This window comes from Zingiber officinale, chromosome 10B (assembly GCF_018446385.1).
Source record: "Zingiber officinale cultivar Zhangliang chromosome 10B, Zo_v1.1, whole genome shotgun sequence".
Classification (NCBI taxonomy): domain Eukaryota; kingdom Viridiplantae; phylum Streptophyta; class Magnoliopsida; order Zingiberales; family Zingiberaceae; genus Zingiber; species Zingiber officinale.
Window position 1 is genome coordinate 68,072,444 of NC_056005.1, and position 24,469 is coordinate 68,096,912.

The window sequence follows — 24,469 nt, forward strand, 5'->3', positions numbered from 1 at the left end:
CAGTCGACTAATGGACTTGAGATCACGAAGTTGTGGTTTGGTCTGATTTTAGGGTAAAACAGTCAATTGATGTCGGCCAAGCAATCAACTAATGGTGCAATCAACTGACAAAATTTAGTTAATTGATAACTCAAAAGATTCGGTCAGCAGATAATGCAATCATGTAAATAGGCTTAATCGACTAATATTGGACTACCAGTCAACTAATGAACCAGTTAATGAATGGCCATGTCCAGATCCAAGCAAAAAGACGCGTCACAGTCCAGTCATCCGATGGACTAATGAACAGGTCAGATCCAAGTGAAATGACAATGTGTTATGGTTTTGTCGACGAATATAAAGTAATTGATTGATCAACACTCAGTAGTCGAGCTCACTAACAAAAGGAATATATAAGTTAATCTTATGGTTCATAGCCAATGCTCATGTTCGATTTAGAGAGTGTTGCTGCAATCCAAGCTTTCTTAAGTAATCTATAATGATCAAACAATGACCAAAAAACAATTTTTATTTGTGTAATTTTTATTCTTGCATTTTTTTTCATTGTTTGGTTGTATGTTTGTATTCTTCTTATATTTGTTGCAAAAGAATAGAAAGTAAGAGATTTCTTCGCCTTCGAATGATGTCTGGAGAAGAGAAAATACAACGATGTTACTGAGAGCAATCCACCAACACATCATAGGTTATGGAGTATAAACCAAGGATTCTAAACTACATAAAAAGCTGTGATATTATGTATTTGTTTGTCTAGTTTTATATTTATGAATATTCATTTATTTCATATTTCCACTGCATACTTACATATTGTAGAAAAGCAAAATCAAATGAACAACAAAATCCATACACACCTTTTCACCTCCTCTAGCTGCATGTACAATCCTACAAAAGTCTCCCCCACCTCAAAACCCCCATAAATACCATTCTTTGTTAAATCTTTCTCTTCATGTAAGTTGATTTAATAATTATGCAATGTGATTGAATAAAAAGTTTTAGTTAGGTTGATATGATAAGATTAACTAAATAATTAAACATTGGGGAGTCCAAGCGAACCTTAGATTGGTTGGACACTTGGCAATGGAGAAAATATAATAGTTGTTGGTAAGTGGAAAGTCCAACAAATATTGGCAAGGGAGAAATTCAACAGTTGTTGCCAAAAAAAAGTCCACCATGTGTTCGCATTGGATGAAGTGCTGACAGATCAAGATTAATTGGATGTTTGGTACGTAAAGTCCTAGAGGCTAGCCCTCTTGGCAAATGAAAGAGGCTATTCTTTTTGGCAAGGGAAAATCCTATAGCTCAAGGTTGTACGATACTAGGCATATAAAGAAGTCTCAAAACCATGGTCTCTAGACACAAGAAATCCAAGAGGCAGGGCTTCTTGGCAAGACAAGGAAGTTCTAAAAGTGCAGCCTCTTAACATGGTAGTCTAAGCCAAAGTTTAAAATCTAGAGTTGTGCTAGAGTTTTAGTCTTTGACAGGAAAGATAGTGTTATGTCAATATAATTTGATGCTTTTTTATTTTAAATATAATAATAATGTCAATTAAAAGATTATTTCAATTAATATTTGAGAGTAATAGGTTACAACTTATTACAAGAATTTTGATCACTTTGTTTATATAGTTATCAATAGCAAATCTCATATTATCTTCTACTTTCTAAAAACAAATTATATATATTTTTTTAGTTTTTCTTTTTTACTTATTTTATTGATGACAACTGATAACCATTTTTACTTAATTCCCAGTTAGAAGGTAGAAAATAACCAGCTAACTAAAGAAAAAATTTCATTGCGGATAAAATTTATATTTTATATCCATGTAAATTAATAGTTGTATTAACAAAAATATTATTTTTGAAACTTGAGAATTATTAAATTGAGATCAAAATCTCTTATTTTAATCTTTTTATCCTAAATTTAAAAATAAATTTATTTTGTCTTTTTAAAATTTATGTAAAAAAATATATTTGTCAATTAGATTGAATGCTCTCACCATGAGAGTTCTTCTCATTATATAAAAAATGTTAGTGATTTACAGGATAGATTTTCAACCATAAATCCAGGCTAATTTCAGTATAGTTATACTATTAATTACAATATATTTATAGCTATTAATTAAGGCTTGATATATGTTGTCATATATGCTTCATCCTTGATGTAAGTTGTCATATATATTGTTATCCCCCCTTAAATTGATGATGGTCGATCAAGAAGCATCAATTTGCCCACTAGAAATTGATGACGTTGTCATGTCAAAGTCTTAGTAAATATATCAGCTACCTGAAGGTTGGTGGAAATATGTGTTGGTGCGGAAAGCATCCGACGATCGAACCTGAGTTTTGATAATGACAAAAGATTCAAAGTTAAGGGTTGTTGTAATCTAACATGGTTGAATGTGTATTTCAGGAAAGTCCTAGCTGCGGTTAGGCAAAGGGAAAAACCCTAGGGGGTGGTAACCCTAGGTCATAGGGGGTGGTAACCCTATGCGGAAAGTCTTAGCAGGTCGATGGCTTCAGGCAAAAGTCCTAGGGGGTGGTAACCCTAGGTGGAAAGTCATGGTGTCGCGAACCAGGTGAAAGTCTGGACTAGCCGGGAAGCGGATGTCCAGCAGAAAGTCCGGAAGCATCGAGTGCTGAGCAAAAGTCCAGTCGATCTGGAGGATCAATGTAAATCTCTGAGTGGAGTAGGTGAGGACGCGTTCCCGTAGAGTAGGCGTCAGGTCGACCTAGGATTTCCGGTCGAAACGGACAGTTCGAAGACTGTCAATTCTTCTTTACGATGTTTTGTCTTATTCTAACACCGCCTTGCAGAGTTTTGCTCGGACTAACTTTTGTTTGCGGTGAGGAACCCGCCGGAAAAGGCCGTCGGGCGCCGATGGATCCGGGCGCCGGAACAAGTCCGCGCCCGGACCAAAGTTTATCCCCTGCGCGAAGTTGACACGTGGAGCATCCTAGTTGGTTGGCCACGTCACACTCCAGGCGCCCGGAAGGGATCCAGGCGCCCAGAACCGGCAACGAAAACAACGACAATCTAAGTAATCTCCCTGCGACAAGCTACTAACGACTCGATCCAGAAAGTGCTGCAACGACACCCCGACAACCCGGAGCTTCGATTTAGTCTTTTGTTGTCGGTATAATCTGTTTACTGCTTTAAATTGTAGTTAATCTGTAATAGTTTTATCGTGCTTATAGTTGTTGCCCACGGAAAGCGATCAAGGATCGCGGGCCTTCGAGTAGGAGTCGCTTTAGGCTCCGAACGAAGTAAATCTTCCTGTCTCTCTGTGTTTGTTATTTCTTTATTCCGCTGCGCTTTTACTCGTTTGTTTTACGAATTGAAAGAAATAGCCACGAACGCTATTCACCCCCCCTCTAGCGTGGTCTCGATCCAACAATTGGTATCAGAGCGGGGTCGTTTTGAATTGGTGCAACCACCTTTCAAAACAAATTTTTCTTTCGATTTTATATTTTTCAGAGTCAATTAGAATTTAGCCTTAAAGCTTTATTCTAATTCTTTTATCGAATCGGCTTTTGCCCGAAGTTGGTGCAACACCACTCGAGCTCGTTATTACTACTATTCTTTATTCCCGCACTACTAATCCAAGACGTAGTCTTGGAACATATATTTTTGTTGTTTTTGTTGCATATTACAAATGGCTCAACAAGAGGGGTTCAGTACTGTTCGTCCCCCACTATTCTCCGGAGATGATTTCGGTTATTGGAAGGGAAGAATGGAGACGTATCTGAAGATTCAGTTTGAAACATGGATGATCATTAAGACGGGACTTCAGCTACCTTCCGATGACGACGGCAATCCAACCCCCTGCGAGAAGTGGGACACCCCTCTAATCAAAAAGGTGGAAGCCGACGCCAAAGCTACCTGCACCCTCCAGTGCGGCCTTACCAAAGAAGAACTCAACAGAGTCGGCCCGTTCTCTTCCGCAAAGGAGCTCTGGGAAAAGCTAGTCGAACTCCACGAAGGCACTAACGACACCAAGGTAAGTAAAAGAGATCTTTTACTTAATAAATTATATAATCTAAAGATGCAGGAAGGCGAGACGGCAAGTTCTCTACATGCGAGAATCCAAGACATCCTCAATTCTCTTCACGGAATCGGACAGAAGATAGAGAATCGAGACGTCATAAGGTATGTTTTAAACTCATTTCCAAGGAACACATTGTGGGCATCAATGGTAGATGCCTACAAAGTTTCCAAGGACTTGTCTTCAATAAAATTAGACGAATTATTTTGTGAATTTGAACTTCATGAGCAGACTAATGCACAGCCAACCGAGAAAGGTATTGCGTTGGTTGCAGGTACAAGTCGAACACGGGAACCGAGATCACGACGAAGAACGGAACCGGAGTCGGAGGTTGAACCAGACTCAGACGATGAAGACATTGAAATTACAACCAAGCTGGTAAACCTCATGAAGAAGCTCTACAAAACGAAGGGCTTCAACAAAAGAGATCTAAAAAAGGCAGTAAAAACGAAGGAAGGTTCACAGAACTCAAAGATGAAGTTTGAAGTTACATGCTACGGCTGCAACCAAAAAGGGCACATCAAATCCAACTGTCCTAACCTGAAGGAAGTCAAAAAGCAAAGAAGGAAAAAGGTCCTTAAGGCAACATGGGGCGAATCTTCATCGGAGGACGACGACGACGAGCTCGAACAGACGAGTTTACTCGCATTAATGGCCCGGGACCAAATCGTCGAATCCGGAAGCGAGAGCGAGTCCGAGGCGGAGTCCGAGCAAAGCCACGGATCCGTATCCGTTTCCGAAGGACCAGACCCCGCTGTAAGTATCTCCCGGTTAAATATTTTAGTTAGCTATTTATTGCGCAAATTAGCTAAGTCAAACCTGAAAGTTAAGTCACTTCTAAAGGAAGTATCTGTCCTTAAAGAAGTGGCTGACACTAAAACCTTACCTGACCAGAGTCAGACTGAATTTCCAACTCAAGTTCATAAACTTGAGGAAGAAAATTCAAGTCTAAAAAATCAGGTTAAAGATTTAAAAACTACTTTAGAACGGTTTTCTTTGGGCTCCAAGAACTTGGACTTAATTCTTGGGACACAAAGGGTCATTTACAATAGAACTGGGCTAGGATATAAAAGTAAATATAAATCTTACTTATCCTTAATAAACAAACAAAGTAGTAACACAGCCCAAGCGTGGGTCCCCAAGTCCAAATTGATCAATCAAGTTGGACTTGGTCAATACTGGGTCCCGAAGGATCAAATACATTACCTCGATAGACCATATCGAGGCTGTGATCCAGGGGGAGCAAAGAGAAAAACGATAATTCGAAATTAAACTATAAATTCAAAAATTCAATTCAAAATTCGAAATTAAACTATAAATTCAAAAATTCAATTCAAAATTCGAAATTAAATTATAAATTCAAAAATAAAAAATTCGAAATTAAATTATAAATTAAATTCAAAATTCGAAATTAAATTATAAATTCAAAAATGAAATTCAAAATTCGAAATTAAACTATAAATTCAAAAATTCAATTCAAAATTCGAAATTAAATTATAAATTCAAAAATGAAATTCAAAATTCGAAATTAAATTATAAATTCAAAATTCAAAATTCGAAATTAAATTATAAATTCAAAATTCAAAATTCGAAATTAAATTATAAATTCAAAATTTAAAAATTCGAAATTAAATTATAAATTCAAAACTTCAATTCAAAATTCGAAATTAAATTATAAATTCAAAATTCGAAATTAAATTATAAATTCAAAAATAAAATCAAAAATTCGAAATTAAATTATAAATTCAAAAATTAAATTCAATTATAAATTCAAAAATTAAATTATTAATTCAAAAATGAAATTCAAAATTCGAAATTCAAAATTCAAAAATTAAATTCAAAAATTAAATGAAATTCAAAATTCGAAATTAAGTAATTAAATCAAATTAAAAGGAAGGCTCCAGATTATCTGACACCTCCGAACTTAATATACCCGATAAGGGTAACCAAGAGTAGACCACCCGGCAGGGTAATTAAGGTTAGGTAAAATGGGCTAGGTTTAACTTGACCCACAGTACTGGTGAAATTTTTTGGATGATAGTACGTTAGGGAAGCTTGGGCATCGCATGTCTAGGAAGATATGGCTTCGACCTGGTGCATTTGGCCAAGTGGAACTGACCGAAGCTACCCTTAAATGGATCCTAACTAGTTAGACCAAGGATTAGTATTAAGTTCAGTGGGTAGGATTATTTGGAAAACCTCGAAGGCATGGTTACTTTAATGAGCTCCTTGTAACTCACAATAGCCCAGAAGTTTATCCAAAGAATGCTTACTTGTTGAACCCAAAGCTAAACCTGAATCTAACACAAAGTTAAGCCAGACCTCTGAATTCAACAATAAATCATCTCACATCAATTATAGGATTCCCTGATTGACAATTTAGATCAGGTGAAATGACTAAGCAAACTAAATTTTAAATCTTACTTAAAGTTAAGTTAAACATCCTTCAAAATCAAATTAATTCAAATATCTCCAACCTAAACAGTGTTAATCAAGTTAAATTAATAATAATAATAAATAAAAAAAAAAAACTTTAAACACTTTTCTAAACAATTGCAACAATATGACCAATTATTGTTAACTTAGCCTGGATAAGATAAAATTCTAAGGAGTCCACTTCAGTCAAACTATCTTTTTATCCATTAACAAGAAACCAATTCATTCACTTTATGTGTAGGAGTTGGATCAATGGATGTTGGATAGTGGATGCTCCAGACATATGACTGGAGATAAATTGAAGTTTTCAAAGCTCAAACTAAAAAATTTAGGATCAGTTGCATTCGGCAACAATGGTCAACTTAAAGTAATCGGAAGAGGTAATATCGAACTCAGCTCCGATTTTATTATTAGAAAAGTTCTGTTAGTTGAAAATTTCAATTTCAACTTACTAAGTATAAGCCAATTGTGTGATAGCGGATACTTAGTCACTTTTGACAAAGCTAGATGTTTAGTCAAAAATATTGAAAATCCTGAAATCACACTTAAGGGACTTAGGAAAAATAATATGTACTCAATCAATCTACCCACATCCTCAATAAAGTGTTTAATAACACAGGAAGAGGAAACTGACTTGTGGCACAGAAGACTGGGTCACACTCACACTAGACTCATTTCAAAAATGAGTCATAATGGTCTAGTTAGAGGTTTGCCCAAAATAAAATTCATTGAAAACTCAATCTGTAATGCTTGTCAACAAGGAAAACAAACTAAGTCAACACACAAATCAACAAATCTAGAAAGAACCAACTCGTTACTTGAGCTCCTTCACCTTGACCTATTTGATTCACATGGAGCCAAGTCACTAAGCAAGAATCAGTATTGCTTAGTAATAATTGATGACTACTCTAGGTTTACATGGGTAAGATTCCTAAAAACAAAAGATGAAACCTATGAAATATTTAGTAATTTTTGCAAACTAATAGAAAATGAAAAAGATACTAAAATTAAAAGAATAAGAAGTGATCACGGGGAAGAATTTGAAAATCATAGATTTACTCAATTTTGTAAAGTAAATAGATACCTACATGAATTTTCATGTCCTAGAACCCCTCAGCAAAATGCTCTAGTGGAACGTAAAAATAGAACACTACAAGAAGCCGCTAGAACTATGTTAAATGAATATAATTTAAATCACCAATTTTGGGCTGAAGCAATAAATACTGCAAATCATATTCAAAACAGAATTTTAATCAACAAATTTCACAAGAAAACCCCTTATGAACTATATTATCATAAAATTCCTAACTTAAACTATTTAAAAATATTTGGGTGTAAAGTTCACATTTTAAATACTAAAGATTATTTAGGAAAATTCACACCCAAATCTAACCCAGGAATATTTTTAGGATACTCCTCAAATAGTAGAGCCTATAGAGTCTACAATCAAAACACCCTAAAAGTTGAAGAAACAACTAATATAATATTTGATGAAGAAAATAATCTACCAAATATAAGTGTGAATGTTGAACCAAGAAATATAGAAGATGATGAAATTCAACCAAACCTTAATAAACCAGAGGAACCAGCCCCTGACCCAATTATAAGACCAACTAGGGCCAGTACTTCTCATCCACCTGACCAAATTTTGGGTGATCCAAACCTAGGAGTCAGAACTAGATCTTCCTATAGAATCCATAGTCAGATTGCCCTAATTTCTAAAATCGAACCTAAAACAATAGAAGAAGCACTACCCGACCCGGACTGGATCATAGCTATGCAGGAGGAATTAGCCCAATTTGAAAGAAACCAAGTCTGGGACCTTGTACCTAAACCCATAGATAAATCAATAATAGACACCAAATGGTGTTTAGAAATAAGTTGGATGATCAGGGTGATATCATAAGAAACAAAGCCAGACTAGTAGCCAAAGGGTTTAGTCAAGTTGAAGGATTAGACTATGATGAAACCTATGCACCGGTAGCTAGACTCGAATCCATTCGAATGCTATTAGCCTATGCAGCAAATAAAGGGTTTAAATTATACCAAATGGATGTTAAGTCAGCCTTTTTAAATGGTTTCATCAAAGAAGAGGTCTATGTAAGTCAACCCCCAGGATTTGAAGACTTAAACAATCCTACTCACGTATTTAAGTTAAAAAAAAGCCTTGTATGGACTTAAACAAGCCCCTAGGGCATAGTATGAACGGTTGTCCAATCACTTAATTTCCAAAGGGTTCAACCAAGGTCAAATAGATCCAACTCTATTCGTAAAAATTGTAGAAAAAGACATCTTCATAGCCCAAATCTATGTTGATGATATAATTTTTGGATCTACTAACTCTAAATTTCTAAAAGAATTTGTTAAATTAATGGAAAGTGAATTTGAAATGAGTATGGTTGGTGAACTTAATTTTTTTCTTAGGCTTACAAATAAAACAAACTAAAGATGGAATTTACATTTATCAAACTAAATATGCTAAGGAGTTAATTAAAAAATTCTGCATGGAAAATTCAAAGATAATAAACACTCCAATGGCAACCAACATCAATATTGACTCTGACCCAGTAGGAAAACCAGTAGACCCAAAATATTATAGAAGTGTAATAGGTAGTTTATTGTACCTAACTGCAAGCCGACCTGATATATTGTTTGCTGTAGGTATGTGCGCAAGATACCAATCCTGTGCAAAAGAGTCACACTTAACCTATGTTAAAAGAATACTTAGGTACATTAAAGGTACTCTAAATATAGGACTCTGGTACCCTAGAACTTGCACTCTTGACCTTCATGGCTATTCTGACTCAGATTACGCTGGATGCAAGTTAGATAGAAAAAGCACAAGTGGCAGTTGTCAATTTCTAGGGCAATGCCTTGTAAGTTGGTCAAGTAGAAAGCAACATTGTGTTGCTTTATCTACCACTGAAGCTGAATATATAGCCTTAGGTGAATGCGCATCTCAATTGTTATGGATGATGCATACTCTTAAAGACTATCAGCTAGATTATCATAAAACAAAAATTTCAATTGATAATATAAGCTCAATAAATCTAACAAAAAACTCAATTCATCCCTCAAGGACTAAACATATAGAGGTGAAGCATCATTTTGTAAGGGATCATGTAGCTAAGGGTGATATTATACTCAACTATGTTGAGTCAAAATCAAACCTAGCTGACATTTTCACAAAACCCTTACCTGAACTTGAGTTCAGCTCACTTAGAAGACAAATAGGTATGTGTTGGGTAGAATAGATACTATAACTTTATATTCTTTACTTGTTTTTTTTTAACTTCTAGGCAAAATTGATTTTCCAAAATCCCCACTTTGCTAGACTTTCAAAAGTTGGATTTAGCCTAGGATTTACCTTTAGAAAACATGTTCCCCCAGGACTCAGCCAGAGCATCTCACAAACACCTAGGTTTACCTTGATTGTGTTTGTAAAACATAGAACGGTGTGAGATGCATAGGGTACAGCCTGGACTCAAGAATGCTTATTTCTGTGCATCAATATGAGTCTGGGCATTAAATACATAATTAACAGTAATCAAATCAAGTCTTCCAGCCTTAGTCAAATCTAACTGGATCAATTGACTTGACTTGACTAACCAGGTGAACACTGTTGCCCTCTAGGCAATCAGCAAGTAGCTAAATGGTTAGACAGTTGGTGGAGGCAATATTAAAAGTTTAAGCATGTTTGTACTTAAGGGCTCTGATACCTGATCAAAACCAAATCTTGACTCATGCTTGGACTTTAGAACACTGAAACCTTACTAAGACTAAATTAAGGTTATCTCTTCTCCTTTGCCTTAAGTATTCCTGAAATTTATCTCAAAAACATTCCTTAAGCAGTTTTATCAAAATTTTCTCCAAACTTAACTTTAAAATATCTTCTTCTTTGGAAATTTTTTTAAACCCTTTTGAAAATTCATTAAGTTGTTAAAGCTTTAAAAATTATTTTTCCTTGCAAATTTATTTGAAAATCTCTGAAGTTGAAACTTGTATTTTGAAATTTTTCTATGAATATTTTGGAAACCAATGTTTTTCTATAGACTCCGTAGACTCAAAAAGAGCTCATGTTTTTCGATGTCTATTCAAACAAAATAAATTCTAAGGTGTTGTCCTTCACTTTCCTTGCCTAAGTTAAAATGTTTTTAATTCTGTCTTGAAAAATTAAGTTTTTCAAAACTAGCTCATTTTTAATATATGGCAAAGGGGGAGAGTAGAGAAATTCAAAAGTAAAAGGAAACCCTGTATTAAGGAGGAGCTTCACAAAAGTTTAAGTGTTAGCTTAAGTTAGGCGTTCATTTGAATTTATATACTTAAGCTTGCTTAATATACTTATGCATTTGTTTTTTTACTTAACTTTGAATTTGGGTTGCCATAATCAAAAAGGGGGAGATTGTTGGTGCGGGAAGCATCCGACGATCGAACCTGAGTTTTGATAATGGCAAAAGATTCAAAGTTAAGGGTTGTTGTAATCTAACATGGTTGAATGAGTATTTCAGGAAAGTCCTAGCTGCGGTTAGGCAAAGGGAAAAACCCTAGGGGGTGTTAACCCTATGCGGAAAGTCTTGGCAGGTCGATGGCTTCAGGCAAAAGTCCTAGGGGGTGGTAACCCTAGGTGGAAAGTCCTGGTGTCGCGAACCAGGTGAAAGTCTGGACTAGCCGGGAAGCGGATGTCCAGCAGAAAGTCCGGAAGCATCGAGTGCTGAGCAAAAGTCCAGTCGATCTGGAGGATCGACTGGCAACAAGTAAATCTCCTGAGTGGAGTAGGTGAGGACGCGTTCCCCGTAGAGGGAACAGTAGGCGTCGGGTCGACCTAGGATTTCCGGTTGGAAATCCGAAGTCAGACTCGGACAGTCCGAAGACTGTCAATTCTTCTTTACTATGTTTTGTCTTATTCTAACACTGTCTTGCAGGGAATTTTGCTCGGACTAACCTTTCTGGAAAAAGGTTGTCCGGGCGCCCGGGATGGATCCGGGCGCCCGGGACCAAAGTTTATCCCCTGCGCGAAGTTGACACGTGGAGCATCCTGGTTGGTTGGCCACGTCACACTCCAGGCGCCCGGAAGGGATCCAGGCGCCCGGAACCTCATATAAAAGAAGGGTCGAGGTGCAGCAACGAAAACAACGACAATCTAAGTAATCTCCCTGCGACAAGCTGCTAACGACTCGATCCAGAAAGTGCTGCAACGACACCCCGACAACCCGGAGCTTCGATTTAGTCTTTTGTTGTCGGTATAATCTGTTTACTGCTTTAAATTGTAGTTAATCTGTAATAGTTTTATCGTGCTTATAGTTGTTTCCCACGGAAAGCGATCAAGGATCGCGGGCCTTCGAGTAGGAGTCGCTTTAGGCTCCGAACGAAGTAAATCTTCCTGTCTCTCTGTGTTTGTTATTTCTTTATTCCGCTGCGCTTTTACTCGTTTGTTTTACGAATTGAAAGAAATAGCCACGAACGCTATTCACCCCCCCTCTAGCGTGGTCTCGATCCAACAATATGAGGAAGAGAAATAATATGTGTATCGAAGGTTTCGTAAATAGAGTGGCAATCCACCTCAATATGCTTAGTACACTTATGATAAACAAGATTAGCGGCAATCTAAAATGCACTAGTATTATCAACGTGAAGCGAAGTAGGAGTAGACTGAGAGAAACCAAGCTCAGCTAGAAGATTACGAACCCAAACAATCTCAGAACAAGCAGTAGACATAGCACAGTACTCGGACTCCGTAGAAGATTTAGAAACACAATCTTGTTTCTTGCTTTTCCAAAAAATCAAAGAATTACTTAGAAATATACACCAACCCGTGAGAGATTGGCGGGTATTAGGGCATCCCACCCAATCAGTGATATTATAGGCAACTAGATGAAGAGGAGAACTAGCTAAAAAAATAATCCACGACAAAGCGTCCCACGAAGATATCGAATGATTCGATGAACATCAGCTACATGCAGATGACAGGGATTTGTCATGAATTGACTAACTTACTGAACAGCAAAGGAAATGTCTGGTCGAGTAACAGTCAAATAGTTCAAGTTGCCCATTAATTGTCAAAATATAGTAGGATTAAAAAGAAGATTACCCTCCTGACACTAGTACTTTGTGTTTACTTTAAGTGGAGTCGCTACCGTAGAAGCATTTTAGAGACTAGCTAAATGAAATAAATCTTGTGTGTACTTATAAAGAATTAGTAGGAACTTCCAAGCCCAAGAAATAAGAGGACCGAGATCCTTTATATGAAATAAGGCTTGAAGCTGTTTCAAATGAGCAATCAAGACAAAATCTGTCCCAATGATAAAATATCATCAACATAAACTAGGAGAATGACAATATGTCTTGCAAAGAAACAAAGATGAATCATATTGCCCTGTTTGAATGAAAATTGGAGCAAAGTGGATTTGAATTTATCAAACCGTACCTAAGGAGCTTGTTTTAACCTGTATATAGATTTCTTCAACTTACAAACAACTAAAGAAGAGGAAGAAGGCAAACCCGGCGATGGAACCATGTAAATCTCTTCTTTGAGATTACCATGAAGAAACACATTCTTAAAATCCATCTAACGAAGTGGCCATCCTTGTGAAATAGTAATTAAATTAACCATTTGAACTATTGACATCTTGATAACCGGAGCAAAAGTCTCATCATAATTGATGTCATAATCTTTTTTGTTAGCCAAGGCAACCAACCGTGCCTTATAGGGATCTAAAGTACCATTTGAACAAAACTTGATAGAGTAGACCCATTTACAACCAATGATTTTAACATTTGGGGGGCATAGAACAATATCCTTGGTGTGATTGTCCACAAGAGTTTGAAATTCTTCTTCCATGACCTTGTGCCAACAATCATGTTTAGCAGCCTCTGAATAACATGAAGGAATGGGAACAGTGGACAAAGTAGCCTGAAGAGATGTATGGGAAAAGTCGTACCGATCTAGGTGATTCTGGAAGAGAGCCAAGGAATGACACATGAAAATTGATTGTATGTAAAAAAAAATAGTTTGAAGCTGTTAGCATTAGCCCTTAGAGCCAATTATGAGATAATTGGCAAGAGAACTTTTGTATCATATTTCTTTAATAAAAGGTAAAGTTTGTGATTATTATATTTACTTCATATCTATGCCAGATGAATAAGTATAATAATGTCCTATAGTAGTAGGTTCTAGCTTACAACATATCAATTGGTTGAATTGATAGTTGGAGGTTATGTGTGTGTGTGTATAACACTACTCTTAACTAATCCTAATCAAGCATTAATATACAGGGCAATATTAATGCGTTGAGACTAGCATGTAGGTCAATTGATGACTTAATCTCATAAGTCATAGATATAAGATATCAAGTTGACACATAGGTATATATTAGAGAATATATAAATTGACCCGTCATGAGAATATTTTATGGATTGTTATATGGGTGCCATAAATATTCTCATAGTGACTATTAGTATGAATAGTCCTTACACCTGAAGTCACTACGGTTCCCTAGTCGTGGACTTTGGTATCAGCAAACGTCACCTATAATAAGATAGACTATAAAGTCGATCACTCGGTATGCAATAAGTTATACGGAGGGATACAAGTGATGTAGATAGGATCTATCTCTTTCATATGACTAAAGTGATATCTGTGGGTCCCTTGATTAAGTAGGACAACTAACATGCATAGTCATGCTCAAATAAGTCAATATAAAATATTGAGCTCATTTGGTTAAGTGAGTTTACTTGGAGATTAAGAAACACAAATATTGATAAGAGAATGACACAGTCTATGCCTTATTGATCAATCTAGATATCGAGGGTAGAAGGACCAAGTTATACAAGATAATAGATACAAAAAATTTAAGTTGGATCTTAACATTATCGTCACTTGGGTAGCAATGATGTATTGCTAGATGACACTCATTGCTTATGTATTTAAAATGTTGTTTTAAAGACATTGTCAACATTACAAGAACCTATTGAGTCACACACAAAGAACATGTTGGTTTGGAGATGGGTATATTTTAGTTTGACTAAAATATGATGGACCCTAAAGATTATAGAGTTAAGTCTAATCCGAATTTAACTCATTGAGTTAGACTCAAATAAATTCGGATTAAACTCATTGGATTAATAGGTTAGACTCATTGGCTTATTGGGTTAATGACTTATTGGGTAATGGTTAATCCAATATACTAAAATCCAACCCATTAAGAAGATTAATGGAGATTAATTCATCATTAATGGAAGAAGACTAAAAGGCAAACCCTTTGTGTTCATTAGATGAATATAAAGATAATGAAGATTAATTCATCATTAATGGAAGAAGACCCAAAGATAAACCCTTGGTATTCATTGGATGAATATAAAGAGGCCTTTTTGAGTGAAATTTGGTGAGACTCTTGATCTTCTTCTTCCTCTTCTTCTTCTCATGGCCGAATCACCAAAGTTGCTAGCGCAATGAAGGTGGTTCTTCTCTGAAGGCTGAGCTCGTGAGACGAACGAAGGGCGTGTTCGTGTGAATACTGAAGAGGCGCGACCACTCTGATCGCGCTGAGATCTCCCGAATCAAAGTTGCTGTCCGGATTGTATCATTCACACAACAAAGGTAACTATTTTGTCTTGATAGAGTAAAATAACGTGTACATTGTATTCGCCTGGATCTCTGGAGGGATTGTTTTTCCACTGCGTATATTATTATTTTTCGCAAAAGATCCCTACATAACCGGCACAGAGGTCGGATCAAGCTCATAAAGTTGTAAAGTTGGACGTTATCGTCGTTGATACACAAGACAAATGGAGTATTCTTAGAATAATTGCAATATTTCTTTGAAAAGTTAACAGCAATATGTCTGTATTCCTTACAGTTATAGCATTTAACTTGTCGCATGTCTTTACCCTTGCCTTTCCCTTGAACTGCATAAGAAATTGCATTATTATGCATTTTGTTTTGCTGGAAAATTATGTGTTGTAAGACATTGCTCTTCATGAAGCAACTCTCCAAAACATACATCCAAAGAAGGAGAAGGAGCACAATTCATCAAATTAGAGCAAGCAACCTCGATGTAATTTCATCAAAAACTAATCTCACTTGCTTTGTTCATGCACCTCTTGAACCACAGAAAGAGAGATAGCTAGTACTTGTGCATAAATTATGTCAACTTATTCAAACCATAAGTTCTAAAAACTAGAAAAAGTACTCTTGAAATGGAGAGATCACCTTGAGAGTAACTAGCAATATCATATTCTAATTAAAAACGTTTGGCTGTATTGTCTTGATAGTAACTTTTTTTAAATTCTCCCACATGCTTTTAGCTGTCTCATATAGTCTCAGATTAGGAACAAGAAGTTGATCAACTGATGCTAGAATCCATGTCATGACTCTAGCATCCCTGACTTCCCACTGAGCCAGTTTAGAAAGCTCAGTAGGTGTCGGATCACTACCATCAATGTGACCCATAGTTCTTTTCCCATGACAAACAAACGAAACTAAAATTCCCAAGTAGAATAATTCTTACCTATGAAACATACACCAAAAATACCTAAGTTGGTAGTTGGCATGATATACGTTACTCACCAAATGCAACAAGAAGTACTGAAAATCAACAGGTCGAAGAGTCCAAAAGCTTGAACTGAAATAACACCATTAGGAATTCTAGAAATATTCCCAAAACCAAGATCTGAACTTCTCAAGACGACACTCTCAAATTCTAAATTATGGTTTTGATATCATGTCAATTAGATTGAATGCTCTCACCCTGAGAGTTCTTCTCATTATATAGAAAATATTAGTGATTTACATGACAGATTTTCAGCCATAAAACCAAGCCAATTCTAATAATATCTCTAAATCAATATGTTTAAACAAGAAGCTATAGCTATACTATTAATTACAATATATTTACAACTATTAATTAGGGCTTGATATATGCTGTGTTATATATGCTTCATCCTTAATGTACGATGTCGTATATGTTGTCATAGAGTATTGAACATTATTCCATTGTTGTCTAATTGTTAGTCATTTGACAAATTATAAATACTAATATTTTAATCTTTTTCATCATTTTATATTAAAATAAAGCTAAATTGTTTATCATGTGGCATGATAAACAACAATGTGATCTTAAATACAAATTAACAAGCAAAAGCTTTATTTTCATAGAAAAAGTATTAATTAAATCTTTAGTCTAAACTTTAACATAAATAGGTTTGAAAAACTTCATATAATTTAAATTTATTGTTTAATATTATTTAGCATAACTCATGATTACCAATATAGATACATGAAAAACTTTGATTCCATTATGAGCCAATTAAAAACATCAAAGGTGTATATAAAAAAAATAACACTAAATTATTTCTTCATTACAAAAACTATTACTACATTTATGTTTTTCTTTCCATTAAAATTTTCATGGCTATTTAATTTTATATTGTATTAGTTAGTTAACTTCAGCCAAATTAATTATTAGGTTTTGGAGGTACTCAATCAGAAATCATAGTGTAATTAGGGTGTGGTTTAACTTGGTCACTTGAACCTTTATTAAAAAGTTGACGAAAATACCAATCTAATCGCTCTTTTATTTCTTCATCATTCAATAGCATCTTATTGTATTTATCTCTAATACATCTTATTTGGATAAGATCTCTATGTTCATCTTTCTTGCTTTAGCTATTTTATAAATATTTTTTTCCCTTTCTTTTATATATAGTTGTCGATATAAACGTTTGAAAGTGTTGGAACCCCAAGGTGTTTTGATGTTATCAAACAAGCTAAGTTAGGTCATGCGTTGTCTAACCCTTGTGTCTAAGTGTGCAGGAGCTTAGGAACACAAGAAGTCGAGCGAAAGACGCGGCTAGCGAGAAGGACGGCACGGGAGAGAGCCGACGGGCTCGGTGCGTCCGAGGGATGAGGTGACGGTGGAAGAGTACACCGGTGGACGAGAAGAACGTGCGCGGCGTTCGAGGGATGAGAAACCGGGAAGGAAGGCTGCTCAAGGAGAAGGCCGAAACTTGGGTTCGGGTGAGCCCTATTTCGGATGAGCCCTATTTCGGATGGCCGAGATCACCCAAGCTAGCGGAGCTGGAGCGAAAGACCCGGACCGAGACGAGCTGAACCGAAGCAGGGTCCCGGACCGAGAAAAGTCAACTCTGTTGACTTTCCTGGTCCGGGCACCCGAAACCATTCCGAGCGCCCGGACCAGTCTGTGGTGCCCGGAACCACTTCGGGCGCCCGGACCTGGATTTTGACCAGGATCGCGTCAAACGCAATCTGATCGTTGGGGGATAAAATTTTATCCCCCCAAGGGTGCCCGGAACCCCTTCGGGGTGCCCCGACCAGTGCTATAAATATAGCACTGATCTGCACAGTTAAATCAACTCACTTGTAATCAGTTTTCTCTGTGCTTTCATTCTTGTTCTTTTTATTTGTGCTGTCAACGCTGTAAAGAGGCTACTCCGCCCGAAGGAGATCATTAGATAGTGCGCTTACTTTCCTTGGATTAGCAATCCCCTGATTGCAAACCAAGTAAATCTCTTGTGTCTGATCTTTTCATTTAGTCTCTTCTTTTTATTATTACAAGTGTCTGTTATTTAGTTGAATATCCGAGAAAGGTTTTTGGCTTAATTTTTGTAGGCCAATTCACCCCTCCCCTCTTGCCGGCCTCCAAAGGGACCAACAAGTGGTATCAGAGCAAGGCGCTTCAGGAGGACTAACCGCCGATTGAAGCAACGAGATGGCCGGACCAAGCATCGTTCCACCAAAATTCGAGGGGGACTTCGCAGACTGGAAGCGACGTATGAAGGTATTCCTAAGAACTGATTTCGAAATTCGGTTTATTATGAAGTATGGTTTTGTAGCTCCAATGAATCAAGATGGAGAAGAAAAAGAAGAGAGTCATTGGACAAAGAAAGAGCAGAATATCACCTGCTGAGCGTGTTGCCGCCTCAAGAGGTCAACCGCATCAGAAGCTTTTCATCTGCCAAAGAACTCTGGGAGAAGTTCCTGGAACTCCACGAAGGCACGTCCGAAGCGAAGCTCGCTAGAAAAGACATCCTCCGGAACAAGCTAATGAACATCCGACTGAAAAAGGTGAGAAGGTAGGCAGTCTGCACGCAAAGGTAAAAGAATTGATTACTAGTCTCGAGAACCTCGGAGAAACGGTAACAAATCGGGAAACAATATGCTACGCACTCAACACGTTTCCCAGAACTTCAGATTGGACATCAATCGTCAACGCCTACTACATTTCGAAAGACTTGAAGGTAAGTACTTTAGAAGAACTATTCTCCACTCTTGAATTGCATGAAACCAGGTGTGTCGGGACAACAAAGGAAGCAAGCCAGATGATTGCACTAAATGCAACCAAGAAGGATGAATCCGAGTCAGATTCAGAAGACGATCAGGAAGCATACATGGTAAGAAACTTTAATAAGTTTTTTAGATCTAATAAATTCAAAAAAATGCAGAATAAAAATAATCCAAGAAATAGAAGAAGGATGCGTTGCTACCAGTGTCAAAAGGAAGGACACCTAAAAGAGGATTGCCCAGAACTAAAGAAGGACAAAGGCAAAATTCCCAAGAAGCACAAGAATCTAAAAGCTACTTGGGACGACACTTCATCATCTGAGTCCGAGATTCAAGAATATGCCGGGCTAGCGCTGATGGCAAGCTACGAAGGGCAAAGCACATCAGAACCTAGAATCGATGAAGGGGGAGCGACCTCAGATGAAAGCAGCGATGCAGGGGGAGATTCAGGCTTCAAGTCTGATATGGTAAGTGAGGTATGCCTCTTACCCCCTGATCAACTTTACTTTGATATTAAGGCAATGGCTAAATCCATATATAAATTAGAAAATAAAAATACCAAATTAGAAAATGAAATTTTAGAAACAAAAAGAATTTTGACAAAATCATGTCTTATAGAGGATTTAGATAAATTGAAAATTGAAAATGAAAAACTAAAAGAAGAAATAGAAAGATTGAAAAAGTCTAATGGTTCAAATATTTCTACTTTTAGAAATTATAGAGGACTAAACTGGTATTATAGATTTCACCAAAATCAAATTAGAAAAATATCAAAGGTCTATGTACCTAGAAAATATTTAATTAACCCTGTAGGAAGGAACCTCTATTGAGTTCAAAAACTTGTTTAATTTAAAATTAAAATTAGACTTAGCATTTTCAGCAAGGAAATTAAACAACTAATTTTTTTATGAGGCTTTGTCTAATGAAGTGGTTGTTGCTCCAATAACCAAGAAGGCCTAGTGCCTCACCACGACCTAGAAGCCAAGTATTGAAATGAAAAGTTTAATTGACTAACTGAAAAAGCATTAATTTAATTTACTTAATGCTTTAAAAGAGTTATTCAATTTATGTTAGAAAATATTTAAAATTGATTTAGAAATTTTTACCTTAGAAATTTTTTTAAAAATTACCTTAGAATTTTTTATTATTATGAAAATTGACTTAGAAATTTTTTATGAAAATTAGAAATTTGTTTTTAGAAATTGTCTTTAAGATTTGCCATAGAACATTTTCTTCCCTTAGGATTTTTTTTTTATAAAAATTGCCTTCTTCCCTAGCATCGATGAAGGGGAAGCGACCTCAGATGAAAGCAGCGATGCAGGGGGAGATTCAGGCTTCAAGTCTGATATGGTAAATGAGGTATGCCTCTTACCCCCTGATCAACTTTACTTTGATATTAAGGCAATGGCTAAATCCATATATAAATTAGAAAATAAAAATACCAAATTAGAAAATGAAATTTTAGAAACAAAAAGAATTTTGGCAAAATCATGTCTTATAGAGGATTTAGATAAATTGAAAATTGAAAATGAAAAACTAAAAGAAGAAATAGAAAGATTGAAAAAGTCTAATGGTTCAAATATTTCTACTTTTAGAAATTATAGAGGACTAAACTGGTATTATAGATTTCACCAAAATCAAATTAGAAAAATATCAAAGGTCTATGTACCTAGAAAATATTTAATTAACCCTGTAGGAAGGAACCTCTATTAAGTTCAAAAACTTGTTTAATTTAAAATTAAAATTAGACTTAGCATTTTCAGCAAGGAAATTAAACAACTAATTTTTTTATGAGGCTTTGTCTAATGAAGTGGTTATTGCTCCAATAACCAAGAAGGCCTAGTGCCTCACCACGACCTAGAAGCCAAGTATTGAAATGAAAAGTTTAATTGACTAACTGAAAAAGCATTAATTTAATTTACTTAATGCTTTAAAAGAGTTATTCAATTTATGTTAGAAAATATTTAAAATTGATTTAGAAATTTTTACCTTAGAAATTTTTTTAAAAATTACCTTAGAATTTTTTATTATTATGAAAATTGACTTAGAAATTTTTTATGAAAATTAGAAATTTGTTTTTAGAAATTGTCTTTAAGATTTGCCATAGAACATTTTCTTCCTTAGGATTTTTTTTTTATAAAAATTGCCTTCTTCCCTAGCATCGATGAAGGGGGAGCGACCTCAGATGAAAGCAGCGATGCAGGGGGAGATTCAGGCTTCAAGTCTGATATGGTAAGTGAGGTATGCCTCTTACCCCCTGATCAACTTTACTTTGATATTAAGGCAATGGCTAAATCCATATATAAATTAGAAAATAAAAATACCAAATTAGAAAATGAAATTTTAGAAACAAAAAGAATTTTGGCAAAATCATGTCTTATAGAGGATTTAGATAAATTGAAAATTGAAAATGAAAAACTAAAAGAAAAAATAGAAAAATTGAAAAAGTCTAATGGTTCAAATATTTCTACTTTTAGAAATTATAGAGGACTAAACTGGTATTATAGATTTCACCAAAATCAAATTAGAAAAATATCAAAGGTCTATGTACCTAGAAAATATTTAATTAACCCTGTAGGAAGGAACCTCTATTGAGTTCAAAAACTTGTTTAATTTAAAATTAAAATTAGACTTAGCATTTTCAGCAAGGAAATTAAACAACTAATTTTTTTATGAGGCTTTGTCTAATGAAGTGGTTGTTGCTCCAATAACCAAGAAGGCCTAGTGCCTCACCACGACCTAGAAGCCAAGTATTGAAATGAAAAGTTTAATTGACTAACTGAAAAAGCATTAATTTAATTTACTTAATGCTTTAAAAGAGTTATTCAATTTATGTTAGAAAATATTTAAAATTGATTTAGAAATTTTTACCTTAGAAATTTTTTTAAAAATTACCTTAGAATTTTTTATTATTATGAAAATTGACTTAGAAATTTTTTATGAAAATTAGAAATTTGTTTTTAGAAATTGTCTTTAAGATTTGCCATAGAACATTTTCTTCCCTTAGGATTTTTTTTTTATAAAAATTGCCTTAAATTTTTTTTTCTAAGATTTTTTTTATGATAACTGCCTTCGAAATTTTTTTTGAAAATTGACTAAGAAATTTTTGTTAACACTTATGATTTTTTTTTTTAAATGTTTTACTTAAATTGTTTTCGAAAGAAAAATTCTGAAGAGTGTCTTTACTTAGCCATTTGCTTAAACATTTTTACACTTAAGATTTTTTTTAGAATTTACCTTAGACTTGTTAAAAGAAACCCCATATTTTTATGTGATCAAAGGGGGAGACAGATGTTAAGTTTAGGGGGAGGTATATAATTTTTGAATTGAAATATCTTTGGACTTAATTGCAAATAAATTGTTTTTATTGCATATGTTTTCCCTAACTTAACTTAGGTTGCTCACATCAAAAAGGTGGAGATTGTTGGAACCCCAAGGTGTTTTGATGTGATCAAACAAGCTAAGTTAGGCCATGCGTTGTCTAACCCTTGTGTCTAAGTGTGCAGGAGCTTAGGAACACAGGAAGTCGAGAGGAAGACGCGGCTAGAGAGAAGGACGGCACGGGAAAGAGCCAACGGGCTCGGTGCGTCCGAGGGACGAGGTGACCGTGGAAGAGTACACCGGTGGACGAGAAGAACGTGTGCGGCGTTCGAGGGACGAGAAACCGGGAAGGAAGGCTGCTCGAGGAGAAGGCCGGAACTTGGATTCGGGTGAGCCCTATTCCGGATGGCCGAGATCACCTAAGCTAGCGGAGCTGGAGCGAAAGACCCGGACCGAGACGAGCTGAACCAAAGCAGAGGTCCCGCACCGAGAAAAGTCAACTCTGTTGACTTTCCTGGTCCGGGCGCTTGGACCAGTCCGGGGCGCCCGGAGTGGTTCCAGGCATCGGACCCGGATTTTGACCAGGATCGCGTCAAAGGCGATCTGATCGTTGGGGGATAAAATTTTATCCCCCCAAGGGCGCCCGGAACCCCTTCGAGGTGCCCCGACCAGTGCTATAAATATAGCACTGATCTGCACAGTTAAATCAACTCACTTGTAATCAGTTTTCTCTGTGCTTTCATTCTTGTTCTTTTTATTTGTACTGTCAACGCTGTAAAGAGGCTACTCCGCCCGAAGGAGATCATCAGATAGTGCGCTTACTTTCCTTGGATTAGCAATCCCCTGATTGCAAACCAAGTAAATCTCTTGTGTCTGATCTTTTCATTTAGTCTCTTCTTTTTATTATTACAAGTGTATGTTATTTAGTTGAATATCCGAGAAAGGTTTTTAGCTTAATTTTTTTAAGGGCAATTCACCCCTCCCCTCTTGCCGGCCTCCAAAGGGACCAACAAAAAGTTCCATTCTTGACTCCATTCACCATTCTCTTGGCCTCTTTCTTGGCTACTGTATACTTTTTAAAGTTTTTTTCATTTTTACAAGTGTATAATACCCTCATAGGTTGTTCATTTTTTTCACTTTTTGTATACTTTTTTATTCCACTATCAAAATTCTTTACTTGGTGATGTACGTCCCTTCAACTCATCGAGTACACTTTTGACTATCATTTTCAACTTTAATGTCATCTTAACCCTTTTTCATTGGTGGTGCATGCCCATGGACAACCATTGATAAGTGGCATAAAAATTAAGAGTTAACTTTATTGGAATATCAATGTTGAAATAAGAATTATAACTCATTTAGATATAACTATCGATATGATCATCGATGAGCAACTATAACTAAGGGGGCGTTTGGTTAAATGATGGGAATGACTATAGGTATGGGTTTGATAGTAGGGTGGAATGGGAATAGGAATGGAAATGAAACCCATCAAGTTATATGGGTTTGGCTGATTCCCATAAATCTAGTAATCATTCCCAAAATGTCATTCCCAAACCATAATCCAAACACTATCTTTTACTATCATTCCATTCCCTCATTCCCAAACCCATCAACCAAACACCCCCTAAGTATAAATATTGGTATTATCCTAAAGGATGGCCATACTTATACTGGGTTAACAAAAGGTGAAATAGAATTATTGCAATATGAATTTTAATAACTGTTATTTCTTTAAGCTCTTAATTTAAGATATCAAATTCATGCACATCTCTCCTGTTCCCCCACTTTGCAATTTATGCTCACTTTTTGGAATTCATTGGCTTTGAGGTGCAAATGTCATTGTAGTATTCATGTTACCATGTTATTAGCTACAATTTCCTTTGAGGTATCCATTTTAATTAGATTTTATGTTGCACTTTAAATTAACATCATTTTAGACCATGCATAATGAGCAAAACTTACCTAGGTAGACCTAGCTTCGCCGAGGTGTAACAAAACTGAAGCAAATGATCTACCAAGTTGTTGAGGGATAAGAAGAAAGTCTTAGGCATGACTTAGAAGTTTGACACTAGAAAGGAGAAATAAATGGAGAGAATTGTATTAAGAATACAAATCAACCATTGGATATTAATCTTTTTGTGTGATTAAGCTATAATATGAATAGTTGTACTTTATTTACTAAAATAGTTAAAATTTATATTCATGAAATTTCTTTGTACTCAAGCTTTCAATCAATCCCCTTAAAAATAAGGTTTAGAGTATCAACCTTGTTTCAGAGGCTAGAGAACGAAACGATATTATTTTGGATAAATATCGTTCTATTTTGATCGATGTTGATCGCTTCGAGGAGGAGAAGTGGCAAAAAAAAAAGA

At 35.8% G+C, this 24,469-nt stretch overlaps 1 pseudogene; it reads right to left on the reverse strand.

Annotated features, from left to right (window-relative positions):
- LOC122030398 overlaps window positions 1-24,469 on the reverse strand; it is a 55,097-nt pseudogene that overhangs the window by 29,620 nt on the left and 1,008 nt on the right.